Source organism: Aquarana catesbeiana, linkage group LG09 (assembly GCF_042186555.1).
Source record: "Aquarana catesbeiana isolate 2022-GZ linkage group LG09, ASM4218655v1, whole genome shotgun sequence".
Classification (NCBI taxonomy): domain Eukaryota; kingdom Metazoa; phylum Chordata; class Amphibia; order Anura; family Ranidae; genus Aquarana; species Aquarana catesbeiana.
In genome coordinates, this window is record NC_133332.1 from 207,272,281 (window position 1) to 207,288,689 (window position 16,409).

General features: G+C 43.7%; 1 long non-coding RNA gene across 1 annotated transcript; it reads left to right on the forward strand.

Moving 5' to 3' along the window:
• The first annotated feature begins 1,986 nt into the window (after positions 1-1,986).
• On the forward strand, positions 1,987-14,023 carry LOC141107266 (uncharacterized). The gene is made up of 3 exons (XR_012235849.1): positions 1,987-2,226; positions 4,372-4,474; positions 13,669-14,023. It is a non-coding gene; the product is annotated as an uncharacterized lncRNA (long non-coding RNA).
• Positions 14,024-16,409: the final 2,386 nt, after the last annotated feature.

Sequence of the window (16,409 nt, forward strand, 5' to 3'; positions counted from 1 at the left end):
ACATTTATATGCATTTTTTGCGCAATCTGGCGCAATGTATTTTTATTTAAATTTTCATTAAACGTCCCTGGCTATCTGCACTACTGGAGTCCCTTCTCTCTTTTTTATGGTCCATCCTTACCTGAACATTGTTTACCTGGTCCTTCCTAGAACCATTTCCTTTTCCTGGAGCATCTCCTACTGTTGATGAGAAGCCAACATTGAGGGTAATCCATAGGACATCGGTTGCGGTTTCAACAAGATACCAACGTTGATCTACTGAGCCTGTTTTGACCCCCCTGAGTAAGGGCGGTCGCAGGCTTTCTGGTAAGCCTTTACTCCTCTCCGGTGGTGGGTGTCACTATCGATTAACATCGCTGGATTGATTCTGCACTAACTACACATTTGGAACTTTTTTTCACCACATATTTATTATCATTTTGGACTTTTTTTCACTTCTCTTTTTTTCACCATTTAATTGTTATTATTATAATGGATTCTTTGAGCACGGTCATGTACGGACAAATATTTACACATTGATGGTTTATTCACAATATGGATTGTTTATAATTATAATTATTTTATTTTCTGTCATCAATTTTTAGTAATATTAATTTTATTGCTATTCACTTCATTTTCTGTCCTTGGCTCCATCTGTTCCACTCTCAGCGGGACCCGGGCTGAAGATACAAGAGAGGCCGACCTCGTCAATTCAGTCTCCCCTCAGGTATGTGACACTTCCACCATAATTACGTGATGTCATGGTGTCATGCGCACGCACAAGATCTCGCGCATGCGCACTCCACAGAGAAACGTCTGGGAGTGATCCAGGGATGCCGCCGGCAAGAAATTTCTCCCCCAGTGGCCGAAAGGAATTCCAGCCACCTCTTGGAGCATGGCTGGGAGCGCAGAGATCTCTACGCTCCCCCTTCTTGCCGGGAAGCCATTTGGGGAAAAGGCTTCCTCCAAAGGAAAGACTTATGGAGCCAGGAATCAATGGAAATCTACAACAAACAAACAGAAAGATAATTAACAAGCATAAATGCAATATGATTACAAATGCATTTTCTAAAAAAAGCACAACGCCTATGAATAAACATATATTGGATCGTGTTTAGTTTTCTATGGTCATGTCTGACTCAGTTCTAAAGACCAATCTGTTTCAAGAGCTGTGTGTCATTTTTTAAGGAGACCAATCTAATGGTATAGAAAGCTATAATGGTTGATATGTGTGTTATAATGAGACGATCTTAGTGGGTTTTTCCGGATGAAAGACCCTTAAGAAAGGGGGCAAAGGAGATGGGTTCATTCAGGCCTGGATAGGTGGTGGCCTGTAATCTGAAGATCCATCTCTGCTCATATTGAAGCAGGATTTTGTTCCAGTCTCCTCCCTGATCGGGAATGTGAAAATGATCTAGGTAAAGGTAACCTTAGGTACTTTATAGTCGTACCCAAGCACTGCATACCGGCCTATTGGGAGATACCGGTTCCCAATCTGCATGCTTTACATGTGCTTGGACATGAGGTGCCAAAACTCCTGTTTGGTCTATCCTACGTAGAAGACACCGCACTCGCATGCCATGAGGTACACTATGCCAGCAGTTTGACAGTTGGCAAAGTGTGAGGGTTTTAAAATTTTCCCCATTAGGAAGTCGGAAAGTTTTCTCTCTTCTTATGAGGAAACAATAGGAGCAGTGTCCACATAGAAAAGAACCAAATGCCGGACAGTGTTTTTTGCTTTTTTGTTTACCTTTGTACTCACTCTGGACCAGTCTATCTTTAATAGATGTGGCTCATTTTTAGGTTATTGAGGGAATAGTCGACACAAAGGTGTTGACCTGGGGTCGTCTGTTAGTACGGTCCAATGTTTTTGGACTAGCTCTTTGATTTGTTTATGTTGTTTTGAAAAATGCATGATTATCCTAGTTGGATCGGGATCAGAGTCTTTTTGTTGTTGAGCAATAATTCAGGTCTTGATTTTGTAATTGTTCTATTATAGGCTTTGCGTAGGCAAGAGCGACTATATCCTCTTGCCAAGAGCCTATTTTGGAGTTTGTCAGCCTCCTCTTTGAAGAGGGCATCATTAGAGCAATGGAATTTTTTAATGGCAGTGGATGGAAGCTATCAGCATGCAGCACTGTGTTACCAGCGGTGCTCTTGCGGAACAACGTGCTGCATAGTCTTCCCTCCAGAGTGCAGTTCCCCTTGTCGTCTAAAAATGTGATACTTTTGTGATCATGTACCATGGTAAGTTTGGGATTATGATAATTTCTGTGATAGATATTGGCTGATGTTCTTTGTTTTGATGGTAAAAGAAAAGCTCTTGGCTACTGATGCAGTCCCTTTTTTTCTGGTCCATGAGGGTGTTTACAGAAATGATTTGACCAATCAAGAGGTATAAGGGGTGGCCAATGGGATGTCACAGGTTTATTGTCATAAGCTGCCCTCCCACAGATACAATTTTCTATAGGTATTAATATCTTTAAATACCTACAGGTGACAGTCTGTTAACTTGTCCAGCATGAAAATGCCTTTTAACCACTTAAGCCCTGGACCATTTGGCTGGCCAAAGACCAGAGCACTTTTTGCAATTCGGCACTACTTTGTTTTAACTGACAATTGCGCGGTTGTGCGACGTGGCTCCTAAACAAAATTTATGTCCTTTTTTTCCCACAAATAGAGCTTTCTTTTGGTGGTATTTGATCATCTCTGCGGTTTTTATTTTTTGCACTATAAACAATAAGAGCGACAATTTTGAAAAAAAAGCAATATTTTTTACTTTTTGCTATAATAAATATCCCCAAAAAATATCTAAAAAAAGATACGTATTCTTCTACATATTTTTGGTAAAAAAAAAATCTCAATAAGTGTTTATTGATTGGTTTGATTTGGTTTGATTGGTTTGCGCAAAAGTTATAGCGTCCACAATATAGGGGATAGTTTTATGGCATTTTTATTAATCTTTTTTTTTTACTAGTAATGGCGGCAATCAATGATTTTTATTGTGACTGCAACATTATGGCGTAAACTTTTGGCGCTATTTTGAGACCATTCACATTTATACAGCGATCGGTGCGATTAAAAATGCATTGATTACTGTGTAAATGTGACTGGCAGTGAAGGGGTTAACCAGGAGGGGGCGCTACAGAGGTTAAGTGTATCCTAGGGATGTGTTCTAACTGTGGGGGATGGGCTATGTGTGACACGACACAGATCACCGCTCCCGATTACAGGGAGCTGTGATCAGTGTCAGTGTCACTAGGCAGAACGGGGAAATGCTTGTTTACATCAGCATTTCACCGTTCTTCCTCTCCATGAGATGATCACGGCATCCCCACGGACATCGAGTCCGCAGGACCCGCGATCACACTCACGAACCACACGGCGGCAAATTTAAAGGGACGTACCTGTACGCCCATTTGCCTGTCCGTGCCATTGTGTCGTCGTATATGTACATGCGGCGGTCGGCAAGTGATTAAATGAATACAGATATGATGGGTATTGGTTGGCTATTTCACCTAGGAAAGTTGATGGACCTAATCCGCTTCTAATACTTCCTAGAATAGTGGTGTTTGGGCTTAAAATGCTGCTAATTAACTGATACATGTAAATGTGTCCTTATTCTGGCTATACTGGTATTATCTCAAGAGTTATGAAACACACTGAAGTTTTGACTCTACAAGAAAAAATAGACTGCAATGTATATTCGCCAATTACTCCAACTAAACTATTTCCGATGGCTAGAGGTGGTTAGACATGTGCAATTCGTTCCCTACCGAATATAAATTCAGATAAATTTTTGGTTATTCGGAGATTCGGATGTATCCAAATCTTCAAATGAAATAGTATGAATTTAATTGAAATTCATTTAATTTTGATGTATATTTGTTTTCTAATGAATTCCAAATTTTCGGAACAATTAGAATCCGGATCAATCAAAAAAATTATCAACTGATTCAAATTCTGTGTGAAGAATAGCTGGTTGTTAAAGCGTTTGTAACCCTAAAAAAAAAAAAAAAAAATGGATCCTTTCCCTTTAAAGCATGGTGTACAGCACAGTGCTTCTGCTGTGTAACGTGGCTCCTTCTATCACCTGAAATACCTGGCTGATCCTGCCTGGTTCTGTCCTCCAAATGTACACTGACCATGGTTTATCATGGCTGCTGAGCCCTGACACCGTGGTCAGTTTACGTGCCTCCATCATCTGCAGCTCTCCTCTGTTCTCTCCCCCCTCCTCTCTCTGCCTGTTAGCTCTGTCTGCTCCCCAGCCCCCCCTCCTACTGCTAAAATAGCTGTGTTTTCTTTCTATAGTTCCCTCTGTTTGATAACATGATGCTCCCCAGTGTATGTAATTTCTAAAAATATGCTGCCTAATTCCTCTCCTCTTCCCAGTTGACGTTAACGAGGGATTCTCAGCACCTCCCCCTGCAGCTGTCAAATCAGGAGAGGAGACCACGGGAAGTCACGTGAGCGCTGAGCGGCGCTCTGAAATAAGGTATTAGGCAACATTTTTTTTAAAAACAACATACACTGGGGAGCATCATGTTATCTATTAGAGGGAACTATAGAAAGAAAAAATGTGGCTTTACAACAACTTTAAGGAACGGGTCGGAAAGCCGACTGCAGCGTCCTTAACATCTGATGATTCATCAACTGAACGCAAAAGTTCTTTTGTCTTAGAAATCCCAAAATGCCCAACAAGTTTTGAGTCAAGTTTTGAGTCATGAACCAAAATGAGGGCTTCAACCCGGGCAGAGTTGGGTACATAGAGACAATGTGCATGAGTCCAAAAGCTGTTCTTGTACTCAAGGTTAATATCTGTAGGAGAAACAAACACAAAATAAGGGCGCACAAGCAATATTCCAAAGCAATATATCTATGGTAAAGGTACATGTGAGGGGGTTAAAAGCAATCTCCAATCAATAATCCATGTAACAAACATATAATATATATGACTAAAAGTCCATTCACTAAGGGCAGCCACCAATGTGGAAGCAGAAGCAGGTTCCAGTGAACAGCTGAGAAAATACAAAAAGAAGAGTTGCCTCTAACTGTAGGAGTTTAGGACAATTTAATATGACTAAAACAATGGCAACTCACAGAGGTAGGATAAAAATGGCACATCTGCAAACAGAGGATGATTTCCCAATGAGCTCTCGTCAGTTAGCGTCCCACTCATCTGCCGACACCCGGTGTACTGCAGTCAGTAGTACGCATGCTCGGAAATGCGTCGCATTCCAGTGATGTCATCACCGCACGCTGTCCCCCCAAGCCTCACTCTGGAATTGATTCCATCTTATGGCCGACTCCCTTACCAGCGGGGAACGATACACACGGCGGGAGCCGGCAGATGAGTGAGACGCTAACTGACAAGAGCTCATCGGGATATCATCTTCTGTTTGCAGATGTGCCCATTTTTATCCTACCTCTGTGAGTTGCCATTATTTTAGTCATATTAAAATGTCCTATACTCCTACACTTAGGAGCCTCTTCTATTTGTATTTTCTCAATATCCACAGGAGGATGACTGAGAAGTGGGTCATTTTCATACCCCTCCTAGAGGAAACTCAAGAATGTTCTGAGACTCATGGCCCCTGGGAAGTGCTTTTGAGGCAGAATTGTACATTTAGAGTTGGCTTCCTGGAGAGGTTCAGTCAACATCGGCCTTACCATCCCTTGACCCAGGTCGATACGAGATAATAAAATAAAACCTGGAAAAGAACAGCGACCAACGTGCTTGTCCATAAGATATCCCCTTGGCAGAACAAATTAATTCTAGATTTTTATGATCAGTGAGTACAGTTACCGGATGCTTAGCCCCTTCCAGCAGATGCCTCCATTCAGAAAAGCCTTCCTTAATTGCAAGCAACTCCTTGTTCCCAATGTCATAATTCTTTTAAGTGAGAGAAATAGAAAGAAGGTTAAGTCCTGCAGGGTGGGAGAGTTGCAAGGCAGTTGTTAGGAGAGACCCAGGCTGTTTGGATGTAAGGTGGGGAGAGCATAGTCCCACCAGGGGCGACCACATTTAGAAACCAAGAGTGGGAATCGTGCAAGATGCTCAACTTTTGCAGTAGCTCAGCAGTTGGGATCATGATTTATCACGATCACAAAAGTTTCAAAATTATTCAGAGTGGCGCTGTCTTTGTAAGAGGAGGCCAAAGCTAGAGCTTCCCCAGTCAGGAGGTTGACAACAAACACGACCTTCTGTTTTTCAAAGGTAAATGCAGTGGGTCACATTTGGAAATATATGCAACACTGGTTAAAGAAACCTCTATAATGGCGGTGGTCGCCATTGAACTTGGGTGGGTGAGGCAAATGTGTGCATTAGCATCATCTCAGGAACGTAGGTCCAGCAATTGTTTTTGCAGCGCACGGATTTCCTTGTGTTGCCCTTTCACCACAATTTCCAGTCCAGCAAATTTTTCTTAGTAGGTGACACCAAACTCCTGCAGCTCTGCAATTTGTTGCCTGAAAGGAGCCACCGCATTTGCTATAGCAGTCTCCAAGTTTTGGGCCAGATTATTCTGTCACAATCAGGGGTCAAGCTGAAAGACCAGTAACAATAGCCATTATTACAATAATTTGACTCAGAATAGGTATTGCATAGTGATCTTTCTTTGTCCATCCTACATTATCTATATTTGAATACATATGTTATATTATTAAAAATAATATAACATATGCTATAGAATTGCTATGTAAGCCATTTTGTAATTTAATGCTATTTAAATTACTTTTCCATTTTAGTTTGAAACCGCTGAAATTTCTGAAATTGCGAAATATTGCAACCTGCAGGTGTTCCATACCCCACTGGTGTACAGAATGCTCCCAGAAATGTCATTGTATGATCGACTCACTGCTTTTCCCAGATGTCTTTTCTAAGATCAAAGACAAATTGTAGGCATCTCCAACAACGGGCGTTTCATTTATAGTAAGATACTCCCTAAAGTTTCCTACTTCCAAAGGGATACAGACACCGCAGATTTCCCTAGAAAACTAAGATCAGCTGGTGAGAATGAAGGATGACCCTACCATTCAGGAGTAAGTCTGAAAGGACATGGTAAAATAACCCCCAATTTCTTCAGTACAGAAATAGAAATAAGTCTACAATAAATGCCAAAAAGAGCACAAAAAAAGCTGCAGTTGTCATAATTAGATGAACAACTTTAATAAAACACCAAATGCAATCACAAACACATAGACACATTAAGGACAGAAAAGAAAACAGCCAAGACAGAATGAATGGGAAACTGTATTCCAGTCCTCTGACTCCTGCCATGAACCTAAGCAAGGAGTGATGAGCCATTACCTAGATGGATGAACACTAGAGCAGCATGGGAAGAGAGAATAGAAGTGCGCTAGTAAATCCACTGGCTGCCCAAGCTATGTCTCTCCATGTGATGTCTGCAAGATCGTAAGAACATGTTTTGGGGATAAAGATTTGACTTCATTCTTCAATTAGAAGCTAATAAGCTACCCAACCTTACAACAAGAAAAACATATTCCTTTTTTATCACTCCCCACCTCTTTTTGTTTTGTTTTTTGTTATATCATATTGATATTCATTTATTTATTTTCTTTTTGCCCGCCTACCCATCTCAGGATAAACTTCATTGGGTATGTATAGACTAAAGACCAGTTAATACCTGATTTTGCATTGTAGCTAAGGAGAAGTGACCCATTAAATAAAATAGAGAGGTGACGTACGAGTAATGGAGATAATAAGATATCTCAGCTGACTGCTGGATGACAAATGGTAGAAATTAACGTAGGCGGTGTAAGCTAAATGAACAGAAATATCATTTTCTACAGCTAACGCGAGAAGCTAAGCAGCCGTAATTTTTACAAGAACGGCAATAATGTGATTTGGGGAGAAGATGATGCTTCTGACATTATTACTTCTTGCATTATATTTATGGGCAGCAGGGCTAAATTTAATATGATCCAATTAGAAATGTAAATTACTTTATTCTTTCAGCAAGGCTGGAAGGAAAATATATTCTAATATATCCATTCTATATGCATGACTAGGGTAGGTAAGAGCACATCTGAGACTCCCCTGCCTATGTCATCCCCACTTACCCCCCCCCCACTTATCAGGAATGACAACTCCATACCTCATATAGATCCCCACCCTTTTGCCAATAACCATAAATAGACCTCCGTCAAGGACCCCAACCGCCAAACAAATTAAGAAAAAACATTACAACGGTAAAATCAATACTAAGAAGGGTGGGAGGCATGCTCTTCTGACGATTTCCTGTCAGCAAGTGTGCCGGGACCTCCCCTACCGGACAACTGAACTCCCGCCCCTCCCCGTCATACCCTCCTTTGAGCCAATAAAGTAAGTACAAGGACTGACCATGCTACCATTATAATAGATCAACCCCTGCCAACCGGTTCCCCTTCTCACCTTGTCATGTATGCCCTATACTGATTCTGTTCCTCCTCTGCTCCGGACATGTCTTGACTAGGGTAGGTAAGAGCTCACCTGAGACTGCCCTGCCTATGTCAGCCCCATTTACCCCCCCTACTTATCAGGAATGACAATGCAAAACATAAGTGGAGTTAAAATGGCCAAACACAGCCTTTTATTAAACATACACTTTCTATATAAAAACATAACATAACCATACATAACTTATCCAGCTATCAAGATTAGAGGACCCTGACGGTGCTACATTGCCAAATTTTTTTTGTGTCTGAGGCACCAGATAGCTGAGCTGTGACCCCAGCCACTCAGAGCCTAAACCAGCTGACCTCAGACACCCACCGGTCTTAACACTAATATGCATTGTACCGTACATATTAGAGGACTCCATACTTCACATGGATCCCCACCGTTTCCCATGTAACCCATCTTCCAAACCCAACAGCCACAGATCCTTACCCACTGCATTAAGTTGGACACCATCACCCCTAAGAAACGGCCAAGTATCGGTCTCCAAATACAAATGGCGAACAACTAAACTCCCATTCCAAACAATAAACCTCCCCACTTCCTTGTTCATCTTGACCCATGCCTTATTCATTTTTTCGACCGATCTGGCCATACTCCAAGACGTACAAGTCACAAGTCACGACGTCTGACCAAAGTATGTGCATATTAGGGAACGCAGTTCGAAGTCTAAGAAAATCAAACTTTACGTACCTGATGAGCTCCCTACTGGAGCGGAGGCCCAAATCATGAGGAATCAAAATATCGGGGGCCTTGTCCAACCTGGCAAAGTGAGTGACCCACGGGACTACCCAGCCCCATAGGATACCCGGGACCCCGATCCAACGGACTTTACCCAAATCACGAGGTAGCCCTAACTGCCTGCCATTGTGCCTAACCTCTGCCCTCCTGGCCCCCCAAAACAGAAAAGAATGTCCCTGAATCCAGACGAGGCACCGTAGGACACCTGAAAAGCAAAGAAAATCACAGTGCACCCAACAGGAACCAGGAACAACAACACAAAACAGTAGTACAGTAGAAGGAAAAAACCCACCCAACTAAAATTATCTATGGCAAATGTGGCCTAACATACGTGCGGAATCGGTCCCACCTACCAATGTGCATAACAGTATTTTCATCCAATCCCCACCAGGACGCCTCTGTGGCTGCCCCAATACGAAAGGAGTGAGAAGAGTGCTGAAACGGAACAAACCCAGCGGCCGCCAGGCATGTACGAAGACCGCTACTAATTGAAACTTAGACAGACACGAGCCATCCGAATGCAGGAACAGGGCACCACCGGTCGCACCAGAAAGAACTGTTCCAAGGCAAGCACCGGACAAAAACGGGGACCATTACCCCGAAAAAGCTGCACCAACATGCCCTTGCAACTCTGGTCCATCTTGGATCACCATTTAACCTGCATGGAATGTGAAAACCCATCCTAAAACCAAACTCCAGGAGGCGAGCCGCCTCCTGATCAGAGTACCTATTTAGAAAAGGAACCATCCTTTCCACCCTCAACGGAGTCATCCCGCTTTCCAGCAGCATCCCCAGTGCGTCCTTTACCTTGCTTAAAACAATGGGAGAACGAATGGCTGCCCCCACATCCTGAGCATTCATATTTAAAATGACAGGAGCTGCTCTAACGGCAGGAACTGTCATTAAACTGCCAGCACAACCCCTTCTTCCTAGCGGCCGGCGCACCTGAGGTAGAGGTCCCGCCAGCCCCTCCTGGAAAAAACAAAGTACCCGCCCTGGCAGAAGTTATCAACTTCATCCAGAGGCTGATATCCTTTTGATCCCAACGAATAGAAGACCGGATGGCTTTCTGCTGGAGAAACTGCTCGTCATAACGGAGCTATGCTGCACCACCATACACTCTATGTGCCTCCCCAATCGCATCCAAATAACAAAAAAAGCGCTGAACAATTTTCAGGCGCCTTTTGCCCAATTACGCTGGGCAAAATGGTAAAAGCCTGCAACCAATTGGCAAACGTACGCGGGATAAGCCGATATCTCCGCCGCTCCTCCTCCTCCTTCTTGCTTTTGTCTGGTTTAACCCTATCCATATTAAATTTTTTCTAAGGGGAGAAGGGAAAATATTTCCACATATTCCCCTTTCCAGATTTTGTCACGCACCTTCTGCTTAAGATGGGTGCCAAGCGGTCCCTCGAAGCAGACGTACACCACACTTCGCTGAATCCGCTAATCTCACCTTATCTGCCGTCTTGTCCACATCCTTCTCCTTCTCTGCCACTGATACTGGTCCCGGCTCAGCATCTTTCATCTGCGTGCCAGCCGCCAACCCAACCTGCACCACTGGCAGGAGGGATGGCCCCTGTGCTGTCGCCCCCATCTTCCCAGTGGGTCCTACGCCATCACTGGAGACCCTTACCTTGCCGAGCCTTTCAACCTGCCCAGCAATTCCCGCAAACTCCCTAACACCTCACTCCCGCTCACCCGCGGAGTTCGTGTACCCCCTGACCTCTGACCCTGATAGAACAGAAGGGGAAAGTAAAGAAAAATCAGTAAAAGGTGACTTGCCAGGCTGCACAGGGCCATGTGCCCTTCCAGCCGCAGATCCGGATTCCCTGGACGCAGCATGGCTCTCCTCTTCCAGTTCTCAATCATCCTCACTACTCACTTCCCTCTCCGAACGCCGAGCTTCAGGGCTGTGATCTCTTCGGAACACGGAGGTAGTCGCCGCTGTCTTCCTGGCACCATGGCAGACGTGCCCGACCTCCCCCACTGAAAATCCCGACCATGAGGAGGGCCGCTGGCCGCACCAGGTGACAAGCCAGCATCCGCAGGTGTAGTTCTCCCCGCCCGGCTGTCCCACCAACAGGCACATTGCCCATGGAAGGCTCTTTAATCCGGACGATGGAGGAGGTGATGGTGGCCTTGCGGAGATAAGTGTGACCCCTCCGCGGGCCCTGCTTGAGACAGGACTTCCTCCCAGGACTGCTCCCTGCAGAAGCTGGCATGCGCTTAGCAGGGGGGCTGGAGGGTCCAATTGTGGGCTCCCTAGCCGGCACTGAGCCCTGGGGGTCCAATCTACACTAAATCGCTCCAGAGGCTGAGACCTCCGAGCACGTGGAGTTGAAGGCCGTGTTTGTGGCGGGGCTCTAATGGACCCCTTGAAGAGTGGCTGCAACCTGGCTCTAAATTCAAGCTGAGCCATGAATATCCGTTGAGCCATCAAACGCTCCAAATCGCTCATTTTTCTTTTCTATTTGAGGTACCAGCACTGCCCAGGACAGCAGATGCTCTTTCGACGATTTCTTCTCAGCAAGTGTGCCGGGACCTCCCCTACCGGACAACTGAACTCCCGGCCCCTGCCCATCACACCCTCCTCTGAGCCAATAAAGTAAGTGCAAGGACTGACCATGCTAACATTATAATAGCTTAACCCCTGCCAACCGGTTCCCCTTCTCACTCTGTCATGTATGCCCTATACTGATTACATTCCTCCTCTGCTCCGGGCATGTCTTTCTATCTTGTATGAATAGACTGAGACTGAAAATATGCAGCATTGTTTCATTACAAATATAAAGCGAAAACACTCTACCATTTTTTTAAATACATTTCTGATATTTTTTATATATATTTGCATGGTAAAACAAAGTTGGCAGGCATTATACATTTTCTAAAGTAGTCTGTATTTTGCCACCATCCGACTCCTGCGATCGATGGCAATTAGCAAGTCAGTGTTAGCCAATAACAGAGGATGCAGGATGTTCCCATGATGCACTGCAGCTCACACTCACACCGGGAGTTAGATTAATAAGCCATTATGATGAACATGCTTATTATGAGGATGAAAAGGAGGTGGAGGAAGTAATTGGAACCGTTTAACAATATGCAGGCAATGTCAGTCTGAAAGATTCATACAGAGAAGGAAATGTACAGACACACTGGGGGATCTCACCATATTAACTGCTACAAACTGTTTATACTGTTCCTAAAGTGGAACTTTACCCAAAACTTGTTTTTTTTTTGTGTGTGTGGACAGAGGAAGGATCCGCTCCCAAATCAAGTTCTTGTAATCGTTTGTCTAATGCCGTGTACACACGATCGGATTTCTCATCGGAAAAAGATATGATGGATATGATATGATATGAGCATACACACGCTCCCAGAAACACCAGGCTCAGCCTTTCCTCCACTTTCCATGTCCCTACACAGGTCACAAGGAGGGGCAGGGATTGGGGGAAGGTATTCAGTGGCAGAGGTGTCGGTTGGCAGAAGTGTTGTGTCTGATGTGTTGGGGTGCAGTGTATGAAGTGCTGGGAGGCAAGGGAGATCACAGCCAAAGATGCAGTTGCAGAAATGGGGGGGAGGTGCTGGCTAGCAGAAAGGTTCAGTATCTGGGGTGTTGGGGCTTAGAGTCAGGGATGCTGAGCAACAAGAAATGCAGTGCCAGGGGTCCTATGTTATTTATAGGTCTGAAAAGCTTGTAAACAAAGTAAAACAAGTAATTCTGCGCTAACCAAATAACAAGCAGCTGACACAGCCAATAGGATATAAGCATGAATCAAATAACAAAATGAGTGCAGCGCTAATAAGACAAAAGAAACAAAAAAACATGTGTTGTATGGTGTGGAAACCAATTGGTTCTTCAAATCAGCACATCAAGATGTGTAAGGGGGGGGGGACATAGAAAGTAGAACGAAACTGTCCTCAAAGTCCTCAAAGAATAAAACATATAGATGTTTAAAATGATAGTCCTCAGTATGCGTGTGACTTCATATTAAAACGTATCGACATACGGAAATCATCTGAACTAACAAGACAGCACCACCAGCAATGAAGAGGCTTACCAGAACGTTTGAACCCAATAAAACATACGTTCAACTGGGTCAAACAAGCTTGAATCCTGAACGGCTGTTGGAGATCCGTAGACGGTGGAAGTAGGTCCAGGGATGTTCCCTGTAATGGTGTAAGTCTCAGGGGTGTTGTCCGCAGTAGATGGTAGTTACATTGGACAAGGAGAAAACAGAGAGAGGCCACATAGTGTAATCCCGTATGGAAAATAAGTACCAAAATGTATTTTAAAAAAGGAAATACACTCACATGTAGATGGATAAAAAACAGCGCTGTGCAAATAAAATGGCGGCAGTGGGGTCCTACCCAACCGTTTCATCCTGAAAAGCTTGTAAGCCTGTAATGGATGTGATTATGAGTGTTATGGTGAAATGCCTATTTCAAATATAACCATATAGATATAAGTGCTTATCTCTCTCTCTCAGCTATCAGCCTAACCATATTCAATTAGATGTCTGCCAGCTTACCCCCCCCCCCTTCATGTGGAACAGAATTGCAAGAGTTAAGAACAAGTTAAAAGAAGATTGCGTCTATTTTCAAGAACTGGAAACAAGACACCCTATATAGCTATGATAGTCTGCTATTCCCTTATATAGATATAACCCAGCTAAAAGCTTATACTTTGTCACAATAATGAATATGTATATCTTGTGGTCTGCATACGCTTGTCTTATTTGATATTTCATTTGATAACAAAATATCCAGCTCACGGTATATTAGCCGGGGTCCAGGAAGTAATAAAAGCAGCAGTATCAATCTACTGAACTCGTGTATGTGTCAGTAATTTGCTTCAAGTGTGCACACTTTTACATTGAAGGTTAATTTGGCCAGGGGGACAGAAACAAAAGTACCGAACGGTTCTGGTTCGGTCCAAAACAGGCCTACAGGGAGGCTTTTCTGACTGAGCAGACCTATATGGTGCAGGCTGCTGGACTGCATTGCCCAAAGGCAGGGGGTCTTCAAACTATGGCCCGTGGGCCAAATCCAGCCAGCTGTAAGATTTTTTCCAGCTCACTAACAGAAACTCTGATGTAAGAGGGGACTCCGATGTCAGGGGGCTTTGATAGGGACTCTGATGGGAACTCTAATGTAAGGGGGACTTCAAAGTAAGGGGGGCTTTGATGGGGACTCTGGTGGAAACTCTGATGTTAGGGGGACTCCGATGGGAACTCGGATGTAAATGGGATTCCAATGTAAGGGGGGATTGATGGGCTCAAGTTTATTTAGAATTTGCTTTATTTTTACCTATTCTGAAGCAACTTCAGAATAGGTAAGTATAGACATCTGTCCTTTAAAGGGTAGTTGGAATAGGTCTAGAATGGGGGTGGGAGCAGGTTTAAGTATAATTCTCCAACCTCCAGCTATAACCGCGCATACTGATAATCAGCTCCCGGAACAGGAAGTCTCCCACCACTAATCATATAACATGTAGGAGCCATAAATAAGTTATTAATGACAGGAGAATGCCTTTGCTGGGAGCTAATTGTCATTATCAGCAAAGAATCCTGTGGATCTAAAGATTTTGACAGGTACCCACTCCCACTTCCACTCTGACCGCCTAGTCTTCCTCCCTTTCTCCTGCAGTCCTCTGAGACATGTGACAGGTCCCAGAAGGCTACTGGACTATTCATGATGCTTGTGGCTTCACACCCAGATGCCCATAATAAAGATGCCGGCACCGGGGAGAGAGAGAGACGCACAGGGTGAAAATGGCTGGGCTGAGCACAGCGCTGGATCATTAGACAGGTGAGTGGCTGATTATTAACAGTCAGTAGCTACAATTTTTCTAGCTGCTAACTTTAAATTTTTAAATAGGAGACTGGAGCTCCTCTTTAATGCGTGACTCTGAAACGTTTTACAGGTGGTGTGATTCAAAGGATGGCTTAATAAATCATACTCTTTTAAAAATGGCGACATACACCAATCAACCATAACACTATGACATCCACTGTTGAGTAGGTCCCCTTGTCATCAAAAATAGTCCCTTTGCTGCAAAAACAGCCCTGAATGGTCAAGGCACAGATGCCACTAGACCTCTGAAGCCATGCTGTGGTATCTGGCACCAAGACTTAAGTCCTGTAAGTTGCAATGTGGGTCTCCATGGATAAGACGTGTTTTTCCAGCACATCCCACAGATGCTTGATTGGATTGAGATCTTGAAATCTTGGAGGCCAAGTCAACCCCTTGAACTTGTTGTTGTGTTCCTCATAGAATTCATGAAACATTTTTGCAGTGTGGCAGGGCACATTATCCCATTTCCACGAAGGGCTGTACTTGGTAAGCAGCAATGTTTAGGTGGGTAGTCCGTGTCAAAGTAACATCCACATAAATGGCAGGACCTGAGGTTTCCCAGCAGAACTTAGCATCATACTGCCTCTGCCGGCTTACCTTCTTTTTCATACTGCATCCTGGTGCCATCGCTTCTTCAGGTAAGGGACACGCCCCCTGCTAACCACATGATGTAAAAGAAAACAGGATTCATTGGACCAGGCCAACTTCTTCTAATTTTACCAAAATTTTACTTACCTCTGTGCTTCTATATCTTTCCTAACCTAACCTAACCTAAAAGCTTTAAATCAAGCTGTTGTGCTTATTACCAGTGATGTTAACAAGTAAAAGCTGTAAGTGTAAAGCCCAGTGCTCCTAGTGTTCTTAAACCTAATAAATACAGAGCAGTGGGGGTTATTTACTAAAGACAAATCCACTTTGCATTACAAGTGCAAACTACAAGTGCAAATTGCACTTGAAATTGCACTGAAAGTGCACTTGGAAGTGCAGTCACTGTAGATCCAAGGGGGGCATGCAAGGAAAATAAAAAACAGCATTTTAGCTTGCACATGATTGCATAATAAAATCAGCAGAGCTTCCCCTCATTTCAGATCTACCCCTGAGATTTACAGTGACTGCACTTCCAATTGCACTTTCAGTGCAATTTCAAGTGCACTTTGCCCTTATAGTTTGCACTTGTAGTGCAAAGTGGATTTGCCTTTAGTAAATAACCCCCAATGTGTATAAAGTGTCTAAACCATCAAACAATTATCACAAAATGATACACTGAAATTATAACAATCATAATCTGCTATAACTAAATATTAGTGTAAAAAACTGCATATCATAAAAGAGTCCACTCTGAAACAGTTCTGCATTTTTGAAGACCATGTCTTTG